General features: G+C 40.2%; 1 protein-coding gene across 12 annotated transcripts in view; it reads right to left on the bottom strand.

Annotated features, from left to right (window-relative positions):
• TBL1XR1 (TBL1X receptor 1) overlaps positions 1-23418 on the bottom strand; it is a 108625-nt gene that overhangs the window by 25893 nt on the left and 59314 nt on the right. For 6 of the 12 annotated variants that reach the window (XM_040567709.1, XM_040567714.1, XM_040567710.1 and 3 more), the window contains exon 3: positions 9708-9775. The exons of the other annotated variants lie outside the window; for them this stretch is intronic. The gene's annotated coding sequence lies outside the window, so the exon portion shown is untranslated. The remainder of the gene's footprint in view (positions 1-9707; positions 9776-23418) is intronic. 12 annotated transcript variants of the gene reach the window in all.

Raw genomic sequence — 23418 nt, 5'->3', positions numbered from 1 at the left:
TACAAACTTGTTGAAATGGAAGTAGTTTTAATACATCGTACTTCAGGAACAAATATTATTCCTTCAAAATTTAGAAGTCAAATCCAGCTGCTTAGAACTTGCATCCATATGCCAGTAAAGTAACCAGAAAGAAAGTTTTGTCTCAATTTTGAATACTTTATGAAAGCAATCCTTGCTTGACTCTCCACAAGATCCCAAAACCAAACATCCCGTCTCACTCCGGTGAATACAAAGAGGGGGCTTTTAAGCACAGAGCTCAAATCCACTGATGCAGGCAAAACTAGGATTAAATGAAAATTGTCCAGAAGTACTAGTTAGCAAGTCACAACCCTCTTTCAATACTTAAACCATTTTTCAGAGAACATGAGGAAAGACAACCAAACATTATGAAAATATAGATGGACCATCTAATCCAGACCAAAGCAACTGTCCAGACAGGAAGAACCCGCAGCTCTATGGGAAGGATCTTCATAGTTAGATTGTCCTACCTCCACACAAGCTAGCCAAATGCTCCTGGCAGCAAAACTGGCAATGTGGCATTTCTAAAGCTGATTAGAAACAGTTAGCTTCTGACTGATTACCAGAATTATCACATTTACCTGAGGAAAAAGTAGTATAGCTTTGGTCAGCATGGATTACTTCAAAACATGACCTGCAAAATCCACCTTCTAGGTTATGTATAGTAACTAACCTGTATGTATTCTGTACGGGAGAAGGAAGCACCGGATAAATGCTTGGCATTACTCGAGAGAGACACATCTGCCCCCAGAATGGAAAATTTCTTACTGGGGAGCCATCACACAAACAGTGGAATCAAGCAAGTTGCAGAGATTCCATTCTTAGGTCATGTCCCTTTAGACCAAGTTACAAATCTTCAGGAATACCTAATTTAAACAAATTAAGACTTTGCAATCAACTATATAGACCCTGCCTCAAGAAAGCTTTGTCAAATTGCTAAACAGCTTCACTGAGTAAGTGCTGAAATAGCAACCTGCTGATATTCTCTGGATCTAGACACAGAAAACCAATAGATTTATCAAATGCAAGAAATATTAAAATTGGAATAAGCATTACCTGCTATGTTGTATAAAATCCAATGCAATATACCTCAAATATCCATCCAGTTTTAAGCGTGCAAATATATGACTGTTAATGTTCTGTGTTGCATAAACCTCTACTGAAAAATCAATTATGGATGAATGTGGGAGCACACCCTTTAATCCTCACTTGGATCAAGCTGTGTAAGAATTTCAGAGAAAATAAGTGAATGAGAAGAGCACTTGAATCAGTCAAAATAAGCCTTATCAAGAGCTTCTGCTGAGACTAAGGGAGGGGAGGGGCATCATCCAAAAATGTCTTCTATTTGTGACTACACATCATCAAAAAATGAGCACAAGTGCTATGGGTCAAACTTTTTGATCAAGAATGGGCAGAAATTAAACTATTGAAGCTAAAAATGGAGTTGATCTCTGTACCATGCTAAGTTTGTGCTCTCAGCTGATTTATTCTCATTTTCACCGCTGGAAAACCCACTGAATCCCATGGCCTGTAAGCCTGATCAAGAACATTCCATTTTTTCCAGTATGTCGTTCCTGATGTTCCCACAATAGATCATTCAGAGCTCTAAGGGACTGTGTCAACTGAATTGAATGATATGGTTGCCTGCTGGTACATAAATGCAAAGGCAAAGCTGAGGGGGTTTATTTTCAAAACAGGAGACATTGATCCTGTGACAATGTTCCATTACCCTGACTTCACTTCTATTAGAGACAGTGATTACATCTACATCAATCGCTTTAGCTGATGGATATTGGTGCACTAACAGTGACACAGTTTTTCACTATGCTGCTGCTGCTGACCTGTGTGCTGATGGGTTACAAAGAAGATTCATTCTGAGCCTGAACTAATGCTGCTTACCTGTCAATGCAAGCTACTAAAGCTTTAGCATACTTTTGTAATAAATTCATTTTCAACTTTTTTGTTTTGTGGAATGGTGCTTAGTGACCATGCAGCCTGGCACCAATTCTGTTTGTTATGACCGACATATTTATATTGCTACCTGAACGTAACATAACAGCACCTGCAGTTCTCATAGTAAACTGTGGAAAGGTGTCTCTGCATGCCTAGAAGAGCATCCCTATTTCGACTAGGGATTTTTTCCCAAAAGGTGTATGGATTCCTCTTCCATTTCACAGCATTGTCACCCTTTTACATCTTCCATCCATTGTATTTGCTATCTTCAAGCTGGTGATCCATCTTCTGGCTTTCACCTCCTGATCTGACATGCAATCTTCAGCCTGTGGTCATGCATTTGCCCTGTTTTTCACCTCCTCACCACATATTGCCTACACTAACTCCGCTCTCCTGCATTCATCTCTCAGAACACTTGCAAGAGCGCTGACTTTATCTATACGTCCTTCAGTAATTTCTCACTCTGTTCTTCCTTCAATGCTTTTCTGTTACAAGAGATGAGTTCCTAACAATTTGCACAATAACATCTGGTAATTGAGTAAGATTCGATTCATCTTTAACACTAGTGATTTTTATTCCACCTAAACTATTTTATTTTTCCTTGTTTGTTTAGACTTGCACCCTGAGCCACATCCTGAAGCACCTGCAGGACACGAGGCCTCTGCCTGACTCACTTTGGTGTTGTTTACCACATAGGGTTCCTCATTAGGCAGTTTTTTTGAATGCTGCCCATAATAACACCGAAAGGAGGTGATCTGAAGACATGTCCACCCAGAACAACAGAGCCCAGCAGAGGTACAAGCCAGCAGCACGTGCATGGGCTTAGGAGTGGGGCAGACAGAGCGGCGTGCAGGCCCGGGGCACCATGGCACCTGCCGGAGCCGGCCTGGGCCTCCCCACAGTGCTGGCCTCTGCAGCCCATGGCTGGGCACTCCGCTCAACTCCACTGCGTGCTGCTCATGTAGAACTTCTTCATAATCAAAAGGAATACAGAAAGACTCCAGATGTACTTCTGATGTGCCCTGGTGCTTGCGGAGACGAGCCTTTAGGAACCCATGAAGGCCTTGCATCGGGGTCTGAGAGTATTCGCATTCAACTGTACAGTTGTGGGTTTTGGTAGGGTCTAAAGTTTTGAATCACTCATTGGAGAACACTAGTGCCTCATGGTTTTGGGGTGGGTCGGGTCTTCTGTGAAATGCTAGCTTTTTATGTTTTATTAGGTTGCTTGTGCTACTCAGGTAATTATACTAAATTCCTGCATTTCTTTGAGCTCAATCTCTCCTTCCAGTGAGCAACCAAATGACAAACTAAAACCAACCATGCTTACACTGGCCTGGATGCAGCTACACAACCTGGACCTTGTCCAACAGAGGACCCCCTCGCATGTCCTGCCCTCGGTACGTAAGCCTGAGTGCTCATCTCAGCTTTCTAGCACCAGCAAAGCTAGCATCAAGTACAGGTTTTGTTTTCAACATGTAAGTTAAGAGAAGAACATTAATCCTAACCGCATACATGGAGCAAGAAAAGCATCTCCTGTAGCACGTGGCAGAGAGAAGAGCTGTCCCATGAACCTGTCTGGAGTAAAGGATTCACAAAACTGGATGAGTGCCTTTCCCAGCTGCTACACAACTTCAAAAAGCTTTTGGGCTATCAGTCATAGCACATAACTTCTGCAGTGGGGATACAAACATACAATTCGATCAGGGAGAAAAAAAGAGATTTAACTAGGTGTTCTGCTCACAGAGCAGGTGAAGAGGTGTTGTCCTATTCTAAATGTAAATTAAACTGACTTGTTTCCCCATATATAAGCCTAGGCTTATATACTTTTCCCATGACAAAAGAAGTTTTGGAATTATGTACTCTGGCAACATCTAATTTGGGGCTAACAAATAATTTACTTGAGATTCCCTTGTGAGTGCATGAAAGCTGCCAATTTTTTCCTGAGGCAGATGTTTTGTGACTACTAACAGCTCTGAGTCCACTGTTTCTGAAAAACAGAGGGTGAAATGGAAAACCTCTATGAGAAAATAGAATAATGGAGTATGAAAAATAAAAAGAAAAAATCTAGCAACCTCACAGGACACAGAGAAGATCTTTCAATTACAACTTATTACAATTTCAAGTCAGGAAAATATAAACCACTAACACGAAAGATACCACCCCAGCTCTAGTGATTGTTAATCATGAGCAAATACATCACAGAATCACAAAATTGAAGGGTTTGGAAGGGACCTTGAAAGATCATCGGGTCTAACCCCCCTGCCAAAGCAGGTTCCTTAGAGCAGGCTGCCCAGGGAGGTGTCCAGACAGGCCTTGAATATCTCCAGAGAAGGAGACTCCACAACCTCCCTGGGCAGCCTGTCCCAGTGCTCCATCACCCTCACCGTGGAAAAGTTCTTTCGCATGTTGGTGCGGAACTTCCTGTGCTCTATCGTGTGGCCATTACCCCTTGTCCTATCCCCACAAACCACTGAAAAGAGGTCGGCCAAATCCCTCTGTCTCCCACACCTCAGGTATTTATACGCATTGATGAGATCCCCTCTCTGTCTCTTCTTTTCTCCAGGCTGAACAGACCCAGGCCTCTCAGCCTTTCCTCATAGGGAAGATGCTCCAGGCCCCGTATCATCTTTGTGGCCCTCCACTGGACTCTGTGTCCAGGAGAAAACATCAGAGCCTGCTTCTTACTGGAGGGGAAGTCTGATTTATTTCTCTTCTTTTTCTAACTGGGCTGAACAAAAAGCCAGCTGTGCCCTTCAGATAGGGAAAACAATGAATTAATGGTATTAGGATTACAGTATGTTTTTATAATGCCTCCTGACTACTTGGGACAAGGCCAATATTACTTATGAGTCATGGACAGGTAGATTGGTACTTATAAATGTCAATAGTAGAAATACACTACTTTAGACATGTTATTCTATATTAACCCAGATATTAAACATGTTGAGAATGTAACTGCAGCTGAACGGTGGAATTTGGTATTGAAAATATGTGCCAACGTTGATCATATTTAGTGTTAAAAGTTCTCTACAGCCATGAAACACATCCTAAAAGCCTGGAATAAATTAAACATAAGCTGACAAGTTTTTTCTAGCCCCAAGATGTTCACCAAAAACATTTAAAGACATGTAACCCACGACTGACTGTAGCATTATGCATGAATGAGGAAGGCTTAAGAAAGTTTACCCTCAGATTAAAAACTCAATTCTATTTCCTTTACCAAGTATTTTCACATCTACCTGAGTTACTAAAGTAGCCTTAAATGAACCAGTGGGAATATGCGGGTAAATAACCATTATGAACTGAGAACCTAAGAAAAAAGGAAAAAAAAAACTTCTGCAAAACCAAAAGTAACATATATGTTCAACTGGCCATATGAACATTTAAAAAAAAGAAAACTTGCAAATCTACATTTGATGTGTTTGTTCCCACATGCCTCCAACTATCCCTGCCTTATTAGATTGCTAATCTACAAAGCAAAATGTACTTTCCTCACAACCACTCCACCTACAACACTTGCTTTTCATTCCCAAATAAAAGCCTAATGAAACTGAACGCAACAACAGTATTAAAAAAGGAGCAAACTGCTTCTCTGGGTCTTTAAAAGCTGTCTTATAGCTAGCATGCTTTTCTACAAGAACAATCAGATTGCAGTATCTGAGCTTAAATAACAAATCAGTTACCAATGCAAACAAAACCATGTACACCAGGAGAGTATGAAACCATCTTCAAGCTGGTGGCATGGGTCGTGAGGACAGAGAACTGCTTTTGGAGGTGATGCCTTCTTAGGATCCAAGGCAGCAGTGTTTGAGCAGGTGGAGTTAAGGATTGCTCAGCAGCTTTGTAACTGCTCAGATGGAGCACGGCAGAACTAAAACCCTTGTGACAGCACAAGCAACATATGGTAAAAGACTGACATGAAAGATTGGGCATTCCTGGGCTACCGTTCTCTTATCATCTCTTTCTTGCAGCTGTCATCTCCACCACACGCTCTAGAATGAGTTAAGGAAATGACTTGTAGAGCAGATGGCCCGGCTTCCACTGCGGGACAAGCCACTGCACCCCACAAGGTGAGCTGCACACACGGGGCCCTTGCGAGGACACAGGTAGCTATGACAGAAACACCTCGCCCCAGTAACCGTCCAACAAGGGCCAGAACGTTTCCTAAGCCTGCAGGTGTCCCTCCATGATTTACGTAGTTTTCAGGTTCTTTGCACACGATAGTGCATACACACATTCGGTCTCGGCATCTCCACATCCCACTGTACCGTAACTCAAAGCTTGACTGTTCCAGTTGTTATGACCAAAAAACACTATCTAGGTCTTACTATTGTGTATTTTGGCAGAGAATATCTCAATCTATGTTAGCTGTACCTCTATTTCCATATGAAATAGCATTGATTTTTCCATTTGAGTATATGCATTTAACAAAAAACTTGCTTATGCTTCCAGAGGTCGTCTAGCCATTGATTCAATCTCCCTTCCTACCTTCAGCATCTGTTTGTTTTTGTTCCGTCCTCCCCCCTAAATGAAGCTGTATCAAGGGTCTTTGGGCAAAATATTAAGAATAGTGTACATGCTGAGGTGATGTGCCTATAAAACACAGAAAATACATACAGTAGTCATCATCCTTGACAAGATCTTCCATACTCTGCAATATATCCTTTCTTTACTGGGAGCTGTTCCAGTATCTCAATCATCAAGAGCAGTCTTTCCTTTTACTAAACACACTGAAAAATAAAAACAAGCTTCCTTCCTCGTTTTCTGAAAATGAAATATTTTACCTAACAAATTACCCTAGACTATGGGCAATGCTGAATGAGTGCCAAGATCTGATTCTTCATTGGTTAAATCTAAAGACATATTTACACTATTGTAAAGGAAACATTCCCAGAGACGCTATGAACATGCCTGCCCAGATGAACAGCCCCAGATGGCTCCTACACAGTGTAAAGTCACCTGTATCTATAGAAGCAAATCGCACAGGTTTTCTCTGAAGATTGAGGAGATGAACCAAATGTCCTTCTTGCTCAGTTGGCACAGCACAGAGGGTCTTTGACTAATAAAAGGAATCTGAATACATTTGTAGAGGGATACAAAATGTATTTCAACAAAATATTAAAAGATGTTTTAAAAGAACACTATTTACACTATTCTGTATAGCACCTAGCATATATATATATATATATATATATATATAAAAATGTACCAAAGCAACCTGTTGTATATAACGTTTTTGTTTTGTGAGGGAAGCACCCTTCAAAGCTGTATACAAATGCTTACATGAATGCCTATACACATACACCAAAAAACTTTAAAATTTTAAACTGATTGTTTTGTACAGTAGATGCAGGAGAGTCTACTAAAGAAACTATTGTAAAACGGGTTGAAAGAGTCTCAACGGATCCAGTTCAGACAAGAGGTTCAAAACCAAGACATTTCCTCTTCTTTCTCACTGCTTAGGGCAACATCAAACATCCGTACTCACAAATTTTTTAATTAATCCCCCTTGAAACAAACTATTCAAAACCTGAAGATACATCATCTACATGATAAGGACTCCCCCCTCCATTAAAAGGCAGTATTTTGGATTAAACGGTCTCCTCTGCTGGTGCAGTTAGAAACATGATCATGGTTTCATGTTTTGTGTAGAGAAAACAGTTTCTCTCGGAAGAGTTAAACATCAGCAGAGATGGAAATGTATCATGGCTTATAACTGGAGGCTACTATTACATAAGCAGCTGCAGCAAAATTGTCTTCAAATTGTCCCACAAGTGACCTCTATGCTATCTTTTGCAGAATTAAGCTACCACATTAACTACTGCTAGTTCAGATTTAAAGAAACTTGGTAGGACAGCTTTTGAAAAAAGAAACCCGCTATGCTAGATTATCTTTACCTCACCCTCCAGCACAGGAATCACAGGTTCCACACGTGAAAAATTCTGCTCACCCATTTCCAGTAATAGGAGTGTTATTCGAAAATAAAGAGATGATAGAGGTGAAGAAGTCCATGACTTTGTCAGATTACATTATACTTTAATAAGGACTGCACAAATTGCTCGCAACATTTTGAAAAATTCTCTGTATTTTTCAGACTCCAAAGAGCTCCCATCATCTTTCTTTTCTTACAATATTTATAAAGCTGAGATGTTTTTACTTTACAGAATTGCCTTTTAATACTGAGTAACGCTACTCAGAACTTCATGATGCCATTTCTCTAGAATAAATCTGAAAGCCTATTTTTCTTCCACTCCAAGATTTAGAAACAAATTCAAGTCTACATGTGTTATTTGGGCATGCTCAAGGTATTATCTACCTATAAGGCTGGAAAACACACACTGTGAATACTACCATGCCCAAATGTTTTAGCTGTACCACCCTAATGCAATAACAACAGGGAAAATAATTTCAGTCTTTACACCCATTCACTTGCATCTTCTAATGGCAACCAACACAGCTGGACCTACTACTACTTTCTTAGGTTGACTAGGGAATCCCATCAGGAAATTTGTGTGTACCCCATCTTGTTTTTAGAAGATGGAAAGGAACTTGTGAAAGTATAAGGAGCTATGGATTAATCCAGAAGAATATTTCAAACTTGTTACAGTCCCGTTGACTTCAATTGCTTAAGTGATTTGTTGGAGCACAGCCAGTACAATAGTACCTTGCAAGAGCAAGGCCATAAAGAACAGTCAGCAATTTCCTTTCCTAGGTTGTGGGGGCCTACTTACCAGATAAGGCTTTTTAAAACCAACTCCCTCTGTCTTTGAGTGCCCTCTATAGACCTAAGATAGTACACAAGGAGGGCTTGCTAAAAAACTTTCAGGGATAGTGATTTAAAAAAGAAAAAAGAAAGAAAAGACATCTGCTACACCCACAAGCCATTTGTTAAATTACAGCATATATTAACAATTCTACAGATACAAACGCAGTATCAGCTAGCTGCTGCTGAAAGAACAAATACTCAATTGTGCTCTTGCACAATGCGTAAGCACTGCTGTCGCTAGACGGGTTCAGAATGAATTTTCCCTTTAGTAGAAGAAGTAAGGTAATCTCGTCTGCCTTGCAACTCTAGCCATGTAGGAGAGAGGAGACTGAAGATAAGAAAGTACGTTTAAGAAAAGTATGCAAAGTCTAGAGGAGTGATAGAGGGATTACAGTTACATACATTTTGAGCAAACAATTGCAAAATCATTACTATACATTAAACTTAAAAAGAGACTGATAACAGCACACAGTCTGGATATTTGCCCTCTGAACTACACACTCATATTTTCCTTTAGGAAGCCAACACGTTAGTACTTGGAAGAAGAAAAAATAAAACACACCACCAAACCCATACAACAATGAAACCCCAGTAACTTTTGCCTTTTTTGTTGTTGTTGTTGATACACACTAATGATCCACATATCAAGTAGACAATACAGCTTTTACAAGATGTTTCGTCAAAAGGTCTATTTATTAATATTTCCATGCTGTGAATTGATGTGTTATATTGTAACAACTCTCAATAAAATGAATATGGATTTACACATTAGACAGTAACAGCTCCAAGAGGAGCTGTTAAAATACTGTTGAGGAAAAGGCGGCTTAATGTAGAGATTCAGTGGACTGCAAAAACTGACACCTAACAAATACTGTAAACGCATGTAACTGTAATTACTAATACTAAATTGTACCAAATTATCAGTCCACTTTTATGACAAATAAATAGATAAATCATTGAGTGTCCTTACCAGAACTACTCTCTGAAACCCCACAATATTGTGATGTGGCAGCAGTACAGCCCTTGGTATTACACCACCTGTAACACAAACCATATTATGATAGTTTCTATCAATATTTATTTTAACGGATGAAAAAAGGATAAAAGCTATTTTTCTACCAGTCTTTCTACTGAAAGCATTAAAACAACATTCAGTTTCCTATGGATTACAACATATGTTTACATAACAAAATAAACGAACAAAAATTAAAGACCATCTTCGGATTACTTACATGGAACATGTTAAAAAAAAATTTATAGGCACAGTTTCAACTCTATTTTCTTCTCACCCTTAGTTGAAAACAAAACCCTAGCACAGAACAGAGCATTAGCTGTAATGGAATTTCTGTTCTTTTTGGCTGCTCATATTGACAAATGGGAGCTTTATGAGAATCCAGATTAAAGTTTACAAACTGCTAAGTATTGATGTGGTAGCTTTTCCAGTGCTAGCTGAAGTATACAACTAAAACGTTTCAACAGCAAGATGAAAAACAGGAATCACAAGGCCACGATCAAACCATCCAGTGTTTTTCAGAATTGACTATCCTGGACCTGAGTTTAAAATCAACAAATTAAGAAGAGCATGAAATATGAGAGAATCCTTACAAAACCCTCATGGAGTTAATTTCCACAAGTGACTTCAAAGCTTAAATGCTCCCTAGGAGTTAAGTACCTCATACACCTGTGATCAGAACAATTACTGATCGTGCATTCACTTAACACAGCGGTTCCTACCACGGATATTCATTGCTTTATAATGATTTCATCTGTAATCTTACAGAAATTATGGGATTTCGAGAAAGGCTTGAAGGTAAGGGTGCAGTAACACTGTCCGGGCACAGCAGCAGCAGCAGCCACGTATCCCAAACCTGCTGTTTGAATCAGATCATTCTTAGCAAAACAGAAAACCTTGCCCCAAGATGGAAGAAGATCGGGAAAACAGCAAACTATTTTTTAAATACTGAACTCCAGCCACAAAGGCTCACAAAATATATCACAGATAACAGCAAAACTTCCCAAAGACCTCCTTAAAACATTAAAACAAGGACTAAAACCAAGAAAGGCAACTCATGCCTTAAACAACACGTATCATTAAAACTTTACATCACTTTCAAAACAATCACTAAGAAACCCTCCATTATTTAGTCTGTTACAAGTTTAATAACATCGGAATTTTTTTTTGCTTGTTTTGACCAAGGAACTGCAGAATACGCTAATGTTCCTTTTCCGTATTTAAATTCCCCAGAGATTCAAGTAATCCAGGATCTGCTCTTCTTTCTGCGCCCCCCCAGCTGGCGGGACAGCCTTGGAAGTAACAAGAGCTGCAGATGTGAGAAGGGGAACGTCACCGCTCCTCAAGGTACAGAGAGACTTCAGCATTTGTTTTCACACATTAATGGTTCTCCTTTTCAGACTGAGAAACAAATGCTAGGACCTAGAGGGATGAGAAGTAAATGCTGACTGAGATCACCCGCTTCTGAACAAGAAAAGTCAGTTTACTCATTACTGACCCTGCCGTTTCTTACAAAAACACCCCAATCCACCAGCCTGGATTTGAAAAGTGTCCTGGTCCCTCTTGGTAGCAACACTTAGAGACACAGGCCAAGAGAAGCAAAAAGAGGTCCCAACCTATATATATGTAGGTTTAATTCTCTGCTAGGCTATTACACACTGCTTTGATCACTTTCTGCAAACTTAATTATACGTATCAACTCTATTGCTAAAATTGAATTTAAAAAATTAAAAATCAGCAGCAAAGTTTAAAACAGTTATAAAATTTTAACTCCAAGATGAACTATAGTCCAGAAGATCATCAAAAGGGGATGCCGACCCCGCTGGTTCCACTATCAGGAGGCAGCACCAAGTTTCAATATTTACACGCTTTGAACTTTCTGCATTTGGCATTTGCATTAAGCATTTATCACTCATTCATTGTAAATACTGTTTCAAGTAACTAATTAATATTACCCCCCAAATGATGCCAAATAGGAGAAACAAGGAGGCCCCAAAGGAAGCAGCGTGACCCCACCGAACAGAAGCCAGTTTAAGAGGAATTCCTTCCCTCTCGACAATTCCCCGCAGAGCGTACATAAAAACAACGTACACAGCACCACAAACTTACTGCTCTATTAGCCTCCCCTACAACAACGACAGGAAATCTGTTTACAGTTAACTAATTTGCCACAGGATGGAGAGGGCTGAGAGGGCGCACAGCACAACTTCAAGGCAGGGTCCAACCGAGCAGGGATCTGAGAATGACTGAGCAGCGCCAGCAGCCCTCAGACAGACCCCAGCAGCTGCCTACCTCGGCATCACCAGAGAATCCCCCAAAATGTACTTATCCTGGAAACAATTTTAGCAGGTTTCAAATTAATAAATACAGTAAAATTTATTACGTGTCCTGCAAAGCCTTACACATCACAGAGAAAGAACAGGGTCACTACCCTTTCTGCTTTTATTTTTTTAAGATTAAGTTAGTGACGTGTATAGGATTTGTAACACGTAGGATAAAAACTTCACCTTTCATTGTATTCCTACCAAATGATGCGGTGAAATGAAGCACATCACTGGGTGGGATTTCCCTTGCTATATTTAGTCTTCAAATGTTCTTTCCACAGTAATGCTGTGAATTGGTTTGCAGTTACATGAGTTGTCTTTTATTTCTCTTTCCTACAAGATTCCTTGCTAGAAATACTTCAGGGAATCTGGAGGAAGAAACAAAAAACAAATGAGCAAAACCAACCAAACAAAAAACCCTGAAAACCTAAAAGTTGGGGAGGAATGGAACAGCTAAAAACATGCCCAAAAACAAACAAACAAAAAAGAACAACAGCCTGTGAGGACAAGAACAGAAAACAATTTGAAGACATGGATGATTTTGAGAACCCAACATTTTACGTGACGCTAAACATCAACCGTAATGATGGTATCTGTTATGAAAATGCTCACAGGGTAAGAATTCGTGATCATGGTCTTTCTCTCTGCAGCTTAAAATATCTGTACATTTAAAAACTATACAAAAAGTTGATAGATATTACTTCCACATTTCAAAATTAATTAGAGCAGGTATTTTATCAGACTACTACTAACAAACATGATGATGCATAATGTAAATACACTGTGTTTGTTTTGGCAGAGGTCAGCAACAGATGTGGTAAATTAAAAAATGAACAAATAAACAAAAACCTGTTAAAAATCCACTATTTTAGTTGAAGTAGTTAGCATCCAGCAGGCTGCATGACCGCGTATCACAGCGCCAGGCTGGGTCAGCCTGCCACTAGGGCGTGCTCCTGGCTCAGCCTGGAGCCACGTACCCATGCTCCAGAACCACCTCCTGGCTTTCAGGAGCTGGCACATAGTTACCCATTTCATCGTGCCTTGGTTTTTTTCCCCACCACCTTTTTAAGTTCTGCTAACTGAAAGAAATATAGGGAAAAAAGTGTCTTGCATTTCTCTAAATTAAAAGAATATAGCCACCCAAACTAGACCAAGTTTCTCTCTTAAAATGTTGTTTGCAACCCTCCCAAGCTTTTGGGCAGCAATTTCGGTTACAGATTCTCCTCTTCCATGAATTATAATTGAAATCCTTACTGCTATTAGAATTAGGATTCTTTAGTCAATGTAATTTTTCTTTTAATAATAAAAAAAAGAAATTTGTTTGTTAAAAATGCATCTAAACAAACAAACAAACAAACAACTACCTGTGTGTTTTATTTGTTTTGATCATGCACACTTAGGAAAAAAAAGAAAAAATGGTAAATGATGTGCTCATAAAAAGTATTGATGCACATTTTATAAATTGAATGTGTCCCATCAGGGAGAGAGAAATTATCCACTTTTACGTAGTATTGTTTACTGCTTTCTTCCCCACTGGAGTGCCTGCTAATAGTATTTGATGTTGTTTTCTTTCTGTGTGATAAGCATGGCTGTAACAAAGAATGCTGCTAAGGCAATGAAATGCTTGTGTACAGAAAAAATGTATCATATAAACTGATATTGAATAAAAACCTAACTCTCGAACTTAGAGCAATGTGTGCATTTTGGATTTTCAGAGGGCTCAACGCATGAATGAGGCCTTATTTTTAGGTTGTCCTACGAGCACAGCATTACTCTTGGTCTGATTTTCCCTCCATCTGCACAAAACCAAAATGTCATCACCGAGACATTTGATCTGCTCACTAGCACTTATTCCCTCTAATCCCTCTATTTCAAAGACCATCCAACCAACAAATGTCACCAGCAGAGAAACTGAAATTCAAGTAATGCATTCACTAAATAAAGGCTGGTTCGTCTATAAAGACGCGACTTGTTTCTTCATTTTGTCCCTGCAAACAGCACTACAGACTCCTTTTTTTGCCATACCTGGGGAGGAGGAATGAGGAGGAAAAAAAAATAATAGGCGAGGTGGCTTTGAGAAAACCAATCTCTTGGGTTGAAAAATTCACGTCAGCATCTTAGAATTGCTCCACAAAACAAAAGTAAATCTGTTCAGTTTTTTAGTATGATTGCACTCACTGCTAAATATTAAATATTTTGCTGTAACTCCCCAGCTTCCAAACAGCACAAAGTATCAGAAGTTAAACTGACAATACATCATTTATAGCAGAATTTTAAGATCACAAGTTACTGAATAGCATTTTTAATCACAAAGTAAGCGTGATAAAAATGACATTTTCTTGACAACAGCAGACTTAGCAATTTCAGGAGCGAGAAGGAACACCCATCACAGCAAGCAAGACTCCAAAGCCATTAACAGCCCTAACGCTGCTGAATGGTAGAAGCGTGCCGGGACCAATGCGGGGCTTGGTGAGCCTTCAGTGACCAGGGCAACCACTTGAAATGTTATCCAAGTTGAAATAAAAAACACAGAAAAGGTTTTAATGTAGGCTGGGTTGCCGCGTGATCCACCCAACCCCTTGCACGCGTGTTGCAGCACAGGGGACGGAGCTGACGGGGCTGGCAGCAGCAGTGGGACGTGCTGGGGAGCCACGGCACGAGCCGTGCCCCCTGCCCACCTCTCCGGAGATTACGGCCCCACCAGCACGGGCTGCTTCCACGGCTAGCAGAGTTTACGGCGTGGTCGGGGAGGTCCAACCGCACCTGTGCCCAGCGAGACCCCGCTGCAAGAATCCTCCGGCATGTACACACCAAATTTCAGGCTCATGCCAGAGCCATCAATTCGGCAAGACGCTCAGGTACTGGAAAAATGCAGGCAGGGAATTTAGATTATTTTAAGTCTCGAAGTCCATGGGTCGGTAATCATACTTCAGTAAAACCCCCCAGGAAAATTTTATCCACCTTGTAGTCCAAACAGCCAACATTTGCCCTAAAGATGATAAACTAGACATGGATTAAAATGCTACAGACAAGCAAAGCTTCAACAGTATTATATTTTTAAGTATTACAGTACTATTAAACATTATTTGTTAGCAAAACAGTTATTCCAGGTTCTGAAAATGAAACAATGAAGTCTAAGATCTTTATCTGTAAAACATTGATGTTCTGCCCTAACTACCTCAAGGCAACATCCCAAGTCAACACATCTCCCCTTCCTTATCCACTGTCATTTCCGTAATTCACCCGTTTAAAAAGCCATATACCATTGTACATGATATTTTCAGAGTCCACTGATGGTGCTCAGAGCATCTTACACTTGAATAGCTGCTGAAGGTACACCAGGGAGCAGTACGCACATCTCTATGTGCTTTAATGGGTGCATATATTTAGCAGACAGGTTTTTGAGCTGTATTGCATCGTGCAATCTTCATATGAGACGTCTTTCAAACAAAAATAAAAGCAACCCAAGAAATAAAGAACTTAGAGTGGCTTTCATTTCCTATTACCCAGCACTCTCTATGCATGGAAGACGGGCTCTCTTCCTACCCTTTTCTCCCCCCTTTCTTCTTTTCCTTTGGTATTCTGTAGCACGCCCCCAAGGAACTGATGTGCATTGCTTATAGTTTTCATGGGATTGCATATAGTTACTTGGTCTGACTATTTTGGAAACAAGATGTTGAAGTTCTCATTCTTTCTTTTTAAGTTATTCCAATTCTTTAGCCTGATCATAATTCAAACTATTTGGGTTAAAGCCATCAAGTTTTATATGTACATTCTTAGTGAAAAATCAAACATGGGGATTTTTTTTTTCCTTTTTAACTGAACTGGGCAAAAGGTCAAAAGTATTTATTTATTTTTAAAGGTTGCTTCCACTTGCATTGTTTCATGGATGGTCTTGCAAATGCTACTGGAGCTGCTTCACATACTCATTAAAAATGATCTCGTGAGCTTACATCTCTTTTTACTGAAAATGCAGCCTTCAAAAATATTTTTTCTTCTTGCCATTTTGCACAATCTCTAGCAACTTATCTTAGAGCAGCAACCCGCATCACTATCACCATTCCCAAAGCAAAAGGCCAGTGAATACTTTGTGCCTGCCTCTGAATTCACAAGAGGTTCACCCACACCACAAATAAAGATAAAAACTAAAAATAATAATGATTTTTTTAAAAAAGCTGCAAAGTAGCACCTTCCATCTTTCCAATCACCCCTATTAAGTCAGTGCCACCACATTCTCCCTGGAAAAAAGTACAAGCACCGCTTGTGACAGCAGACAAGGACATGTGTAAGTGAGATCTGCCTTTAATGTTCTTGGACTGTGAGCAGGTTAGAGCCAAACTGCTGAGCAACTACCATGCCTTGGAAGAGCCTTGCTTCCTTCCAAAAAGGAAGAGCCAATGCCAGAAATCTTACTTCCTTTCCTAGGAATCATGGGGAATATATTCATACTCAGTCTATACATTACGCCAGCAGTCCATCAAGTGTGGAAGGGAATAAAGTGGCACTTCAGGGATGGAGAACAGACCTCAAACTGGGGTTTAATTTGCTTATACGCGTATAAAAATAGTGTGACTTAGTTCTAAATTGGACTGAAAGCGAGTTATCTAATTAATATCCATATCACCAAAAATAGAGACTTACTAAGGTAGACAGATACAAGCGTCATTTGCCAGCCACAGGGGTTTTCAAACCTGCAACTGGAACATAGCTCAGGATATGAAAGCACACGAAAGCTACGGATTGAGTAGTAGGTTTTCTAGAACTTTTGCAGATTTTGCATTATTTTATAGCATTCCAGTAACACTTTAATGGAGGGAAAGCAACTCTTGGATTTCAGAGTTGCAATTCAATAGTCATATAGAGTTACAACATAGTTATTCCACTGTCTCAGGAGACACAAATTAAGTTCTTGGCTCAGGTCTGTGGTGAAAATGAACAGGCAACATTAATCTAATCACTGTTTATTCATAAATCACATGGAAAAAACAGAAAACCTTGGTTTACTAAATGCCAAGCCCAAAGATTACATTTGTCAGAAGTAACAGAATACTTATTGAGAGAAGAAGGTGCCAAAGTTTTAAAAGTAGCTCTTTATAATCTTCGGGTCATCTGCTTACTGAGACAAAATCATCTTGCGACAGACCAGTTCACAAAGTAACCCAACAATTTAGAACAGGCTTACCCATTCTCGTGGCCCCGCTTTATGGAAAAGATTTTGACATGGAAACATAGCCTATTTTTCTCCAATTTTGGAAACACTGCAGCTGCATATTGCTTAACAAGTTAGTTTATTAAAGGCAACAACTGTCAAAATCTATACAAACTAATTTGTCACACAGCAATTTTACATTATTGGAATCTTGTTATAAACTGACTAATACACGCTATCACTTTTTAACCATGCCTGTAATTGGTTTCTTGGCTGTAAAGGCCTAAAGACAGTATTTCAAAACATCTCCCAATTACATGGAAAAATACTTATGTTTGTGGAAAGCCCTATTACTTCATTTTCACACTCAAAGGGCCTTCAGTAATTTGAGATGAAAAAAACGTTTGCAAACAGACACTAATCTTTGGTGCTATTCAAAAAGTTAAATGTTTCTCCAGGAAAATACCATACTGAGACCTGTAGAAGCTGAAGACACATGTATTTAAGTATTTACGGAACACTAGAAATTAAAAAAAATAAAAATCAAGGGAACAGGTAAAAAATTCATTCATATGGAAGAACATATTTCAATACATACATGCAAAACAAAGAGGAAACCCAGACATTAAAAAGTCTCCTACCTTGAAACTTAGTTGTAACAGTTACTCAAGAACTTACTTCCAAAAAATCAGACTATTTAATGTCTTTGCAATCTTTCACAGGGCACATGAAGATCCTAGATATTGCTGCTGCCACTAGTTCAGTGGCACTTCAAAGCAAGAGAACTTTGTACAGAAATCATTGATCGATATTCCTAGAGCACGGTATTTGACAAATGCTTTCATTTCATTACCAGAACTGGCATACAGATAATTTTCAAGATCCTTCAAGTGTTGTGGCCTGCTATATTAGTACTTTGACAAATATGCTGTACTATTTTTGATAGAAGAGATTAGCAAGCAAATATTACATGGACAAGCAGAGTTTCCCAGACTCAGATATGCTTCTTAGCAGACTGGAAAATATTCAAGTCATCACTTGAAACACAAGAGAAATTTTGTGAATTTTTAACCTGTTACAGATATTAAAATATTACTTCAGAATCTTGATCTGCCAAGATTTATAGACAGATTTTAAATGTGTACCTCATGACTGACTGAAATCAAGGTCTATACTAATCGCAGGACCATACGCAGTAAGCAGATACATAAATACAGTATTCCTGGAATCACATGGAACTGAAAAAAAAAAGCACTCTAATACAAGAGTCACAAAAGCATACAGGGTCAAAAAAGTGCAAAATAAATCCTTGACCAGTCTCCTGCAGCATTTAAATTTGTGCCTTGTTATCTGCCTTTACACACAGCTCCCGTCACCAGTGCCATGAGGGCCTTTGGCAGTGCCAGCCACTCCTAAGAAGTCCGCTGTGAATCGGACAAGCACCAACAACACTTTGCACATGTAGAGTAATTGAACCTTCAGCACTTCTCGAAGTGGTGGGACCTGAAAGCAGTGCTTCGGACACCTTTCCTCCCCACTATGCGCCCCATGTCAGTAACGCCACAAGTTGCTTCTGCTTGGGTCCCTGCCCAGAGCTGTGTCACACACGGCGTTAGAGCCAGAAAAAAACAATTGAGATTTTCATATATCTGGAAGAAAATGCAAGTAAGAAGCATGCTGTTGAGAATCCTAGATAGTGGCGTAATTCTGTCCCCAGTTGTTTCTTTCACAACCAGACACCGCGAGCTGCAGTGCAGCGCGTGTAGGGGCAGGCCTGGGGGACGGGGCAGGCCTGGGGGACGGGGCAGGCCGTTCATCCCCCGCCCAAGGGTGCTGGCAGAGGCCAGGAAGGCTGCAGAAGCTCCGAGTCCCACACCACCGCTACCTTCAAGCACGTACTACAGCAAGCGACCAGCTGCAGCACGCTACCCTCAAATGTATAGCATATCGAAAAGGCAGAGAAGTACATCTACTTATTACAAGTTTGGCACTAATGATAGGTTTATCCTCATACTTGCAACAAATGCTGAGGAAACCTTAACAGAGAAGATGTAGCGTGCTGTCATAGGCCCCTCTGATGCCGCCTTTAACACGTGAGTCTTGCAGATAGCAGCCAGCAAGGTTTTAATCCAGCAATAGCAAATGCTTTCTAGGACACAGCTTAAATCTCCTAGGACAGCTAGCAAAATGAGTAACGTGAACTCCATAGATAGTGGGGAAGCAACTTTTGTTCCTTGCGAGTTACTCGCTTGAGTGCTGACAGCAGTTACTAGCAAGAGGGACGAGATACAAACACGACACAAACTCTGCTGCCAGCAGGCAGAGCCCAGCAACTGCTCCACCACATTTAGAGGAACGCGTTTAGAGTTGTTTGGGTGTGTGACAAAACAGATTTGAAAATATCAGGCACATGCAAAGTACAATGCACCTCTCACGTAATCTTTCCACCCTACTACAAATGAAGACTTCATTAAAAGGCTAGAATCACAGCAGTGGTCATTAATTTGCAGCCCAGTGTAGGTGGGACAGAGATGATGGGAGGCCAGGGGAACAGGCAGGAGAGGTGCAGACCGGCCACGTTCACCTACCTGAGCCAATGTTGCTGCTCTCTGCTCTCAACCAAGCTTCTCGTGAGCTGCCTCTCTCTTTTTACTCCTCTCCAGTCTGTGTACGAGCTATCCGCTTTCAACAGAGGCCTAAGAATTTCCCTACATTTTACTTTATACTCAGGAAAACAGACGGTACCGATGCTGATTTAGTAATCACAATTTAAGATGATACGAGGCAGGCAAACACATTGTTGGCCTTCCTCTCAGGCCTTGGTTCAAGAGGAAGGCTTTTCTTAAAAATGTTTCCTTAAGTGCCACTCTCATACTTCCAAATCATCCTCCTCTGAAAGTGGTTTTGAGATCTATGACCGACTTGCCTTTGCATTCCAGATTTTGCTTGCAAAAGCACATAGGCTTGAACGTTACCGAAGCAAAAATTTCAGAATAAAACATGTATATGCAAAGAAGGATACACAGCACATGAATAATATATGCCTATAAATAAGCAGAAAAATAGACTTAAAATATCCGCATAACTATTAATTAGTTATTAATATTAGATCTCTGGTCTATTTCCCTTCAAATTAGCAATTAGCCACCCACTAGCAAAATGTCAATTGCAAAACAAGAGGCTATATTTATAGTACAACCTACTTTGAGTGTGAGAGACATGTCAACCACTGCTAAATTACAATACTCCTATTGTGCGCTTTCCCAAATTAAACCCTTACACCTAACTCTCATTATAGGCAACTATACGTACAGAAGTCATACTGTATTTTTTCAGTCTTTATTACATCACATGAGCTGGTACAGACGTTTTTCCTTACAGAAGTCTATTCAGGGAGGGGGAAAAAAAAGGTAGCATGAAGTAATTCATCTGTATGAAGCTAGGTTGGACACTGACAGGGCTGTATCTTAAGGTTCCTGTGCAGCACAGAGGAGGGAAGAGTGACTGTCCAGGTGATGCTAGTAAGAAATCCTTGGATCTCAATTTATTATTTCCCATCCAGAGACTAGCTTTAACTGCTAGTACTGCAAGCAACGTGCTATGAAATGTAAGACTGCAACATACTACTAGATCTAAAGTTACACCACTAGAAGAGCAACAACTCTAACAATACTTGTTATTAATCAATAACAGAAAGATGCAGGCACCTGCTTAAGATACCCTGCACAAAACCACCCTTGTTCAGGTCAAATCAGCTGGTGACAGCCAGCTACCCAAGCTGGAAGAGTACTTTACATACGGCCATATCCTGACATCTCTCTGGCCTCTCCAGTTCTCTTCTAGCACGGAAAACAGCAGTTGAGTCCAGCCAGCAGGGAACTCCTCTGCCACTTTTGTAAAATCATGTAATTCAGGACTTCTCTGGCAAAACTGGATTACGTTGAGCTTTTCAGACGAGGTCAAAAGTCACTGTGGCCAGTCACATTTTTAAGAATATGGCCTACTCCACTGAGTTTTCTTCTGGTTTGAGTTTTGTGACATGCCTTGAAAACAGTCCTCCTCCCCTTCTCTCTCCAGACACCTGACACTATCCACAGAAAAAGTGGAAAAAAACAAAAAGAGCATGCTGGAGAGGCTCACTGTAGATGGAGAGCTGGCAAGAGAAATCCTGGCAATACACTCTGGATTGCCTCGAGTCTTCTGCTGAAAGAGAAGCGGGACTCATTGTTTTGGATATATCTGGGCATGGAGAAGAAACAGAAATAGAGAAAGAATTACATAGAAACCGTTCCCTAAATAAACTTCAGACTCTCTCTTCAACAAGAGATTATCCGAGCTCCCATTTTGGTGGATACTAGTACATTTTACAGTTTTATAGCAGATTAATTTGGAATAGTAAGAAATCTCTGAAAGACAGACTTGAAATGAAACAGTAATCACTGCTGCTTGTCTTTCCTCTTGGTATAAAATCGTATCACCTTTTATCAGCTTGCAGGAGCACAGGCTTCTTAATAACACCTCTTATAGAACATCCTTCTACAGCTCCTTCTTTTACTGTGTCTTGTAAAAAAAAAGAAAAAAATCCTCCTCTTAGCCTTAAGATTCACCCAAAACCAGGGGCCCTGTGCCACCTGTTTAATTTCTCATGGATTTATCCACGCCAAACTACTGCTACAAAGAAATCAACCGTAGCTGCAAATAACTTTGCACCTGGCTGGTTCACCTTCAAATCCACAGGGAGCGAAGAGAATCCTGGATTATTAAAATCATCATTTGCTCTCTGGGCAACAGGACTATGTTTTTTCATTTCCTAAGTTTCCCTTTTATCTTAAAAAATCACTCTAAGACTACAACTATTAAAACCTAGAGGAGTCAAAAATGAGAAAAGAAAACCAGCTGCAAAAAGAAACAGAACACAAAACCAGCTGGGATCCAAAGCCACTTTCATCACATGGGATATTTTTATACCCATTGTATGCTCTTTTTTTCCCTAATAACTGTCACACGTGTAAGCAGGAAAGCTGCAGGGTACTTCTGAAGGAGATAAGTAAGGAAAGATGAACGTGGTCCCATCCATACCTTGCTGGGCTTTTCCTTTTTTATATGCTGAAAAACACTTAAACCCTAAGCAGATCATTCAGAACATTTCAGGATTAGGATGGGCTCAACCAGCTAAGTGAAATTTTCCATTATCAGTGAATTTCATCCAAGCAATGGCTGTGGGGATCAGTGTCTCCCATAGCTATGAATAAATACCGGAGCCCAGATTTGATAAGCTAATTTCCCTCCGTAGCTGTAACATTGCAATCAACCTCACAAGGCCTGGTTGATAACGAACTGGCACCAAATCAAGGCCCAGTTTCTATCGTTTTAGTTTCTCCTGTTCCAAATCAGTTTGGAACTGCAACAGCTCGTCTTCAAACATGCAAACACTATCGGCAGAAGGAAAAGATTATTTTCATTTAAAGTTATTTTTTAGTTACACTTCTCCGTGGTGAAAAAAACCTGACATTACGAAGTGAAAGGCACTTGACAGGGTTTCTGCATAAAATTAACAGAAATAGGGACAGAATTTATAGAGTTTTGGGTATGCTATGAAAATGCAGACAAGTGGTTTTCTGGGAGGTGCTGGTTCACACACACCACACAGAAAACCCACAACAAAAACTTCTTCAAAACATAGCTGAAATAGCAGAAGAACAAGCCAAGAATGGGCACTTAGCTCCTGCTGCTGGTAGGTGAGCATCCATTTTGGAGCACGATGGCTTTGGATGCTTATTCCAGACCCCACACCTGGAGCTGCTGAGACGAACCACAGACCTGGGCGTTCAAGCCAGCCGCACCTCCTGATAGGAGCATCCCCCCTCAAGGATGCCTGTGAAGCTGCCTTTCCACGGATTTTAACGGAATTCATTCAGTTAATACACTAACTGAATTATTATAACCGAATATTACATTATGTAATCACAGAAATGATGAATCCTTTGCCATCATATCCTTCCCATGAACTGCAATTAAGAAGAGAGAGAAATTTGATGACCCCATGCAGTACAGAAGGAAAACCACTTGCGTTATTTATGTACACCACCTCTCTGCGGACAAAGATGAGAGCAAAAAGTATTATTCAGACTACGTAAGGCAGTCAGAAGAATAGGATAGCTCTGTCAAGTGATCGTGGGGTTTAACTCTAGCTCCT

This window comes from Cygnus olor, chromosome 9 (assembly GCF_009769625.2).
Source record: "Cygnus olor isolate bCygOlo1 chromosome 9, bCygOlo1.pri.v2, whole genome shotgun sequence".
In the NCBI taxonomy this organism is placed as follows: Eukaryota; Metazoa; Chordata; class Aves; order Anseriformes; family Anatidae; genus Cygnus; species Cygnus olor.
Note: the sequence above shows the minus strand (reverse complement) of the source record. Positions and strands in the feature narration are given on the sequence as shown.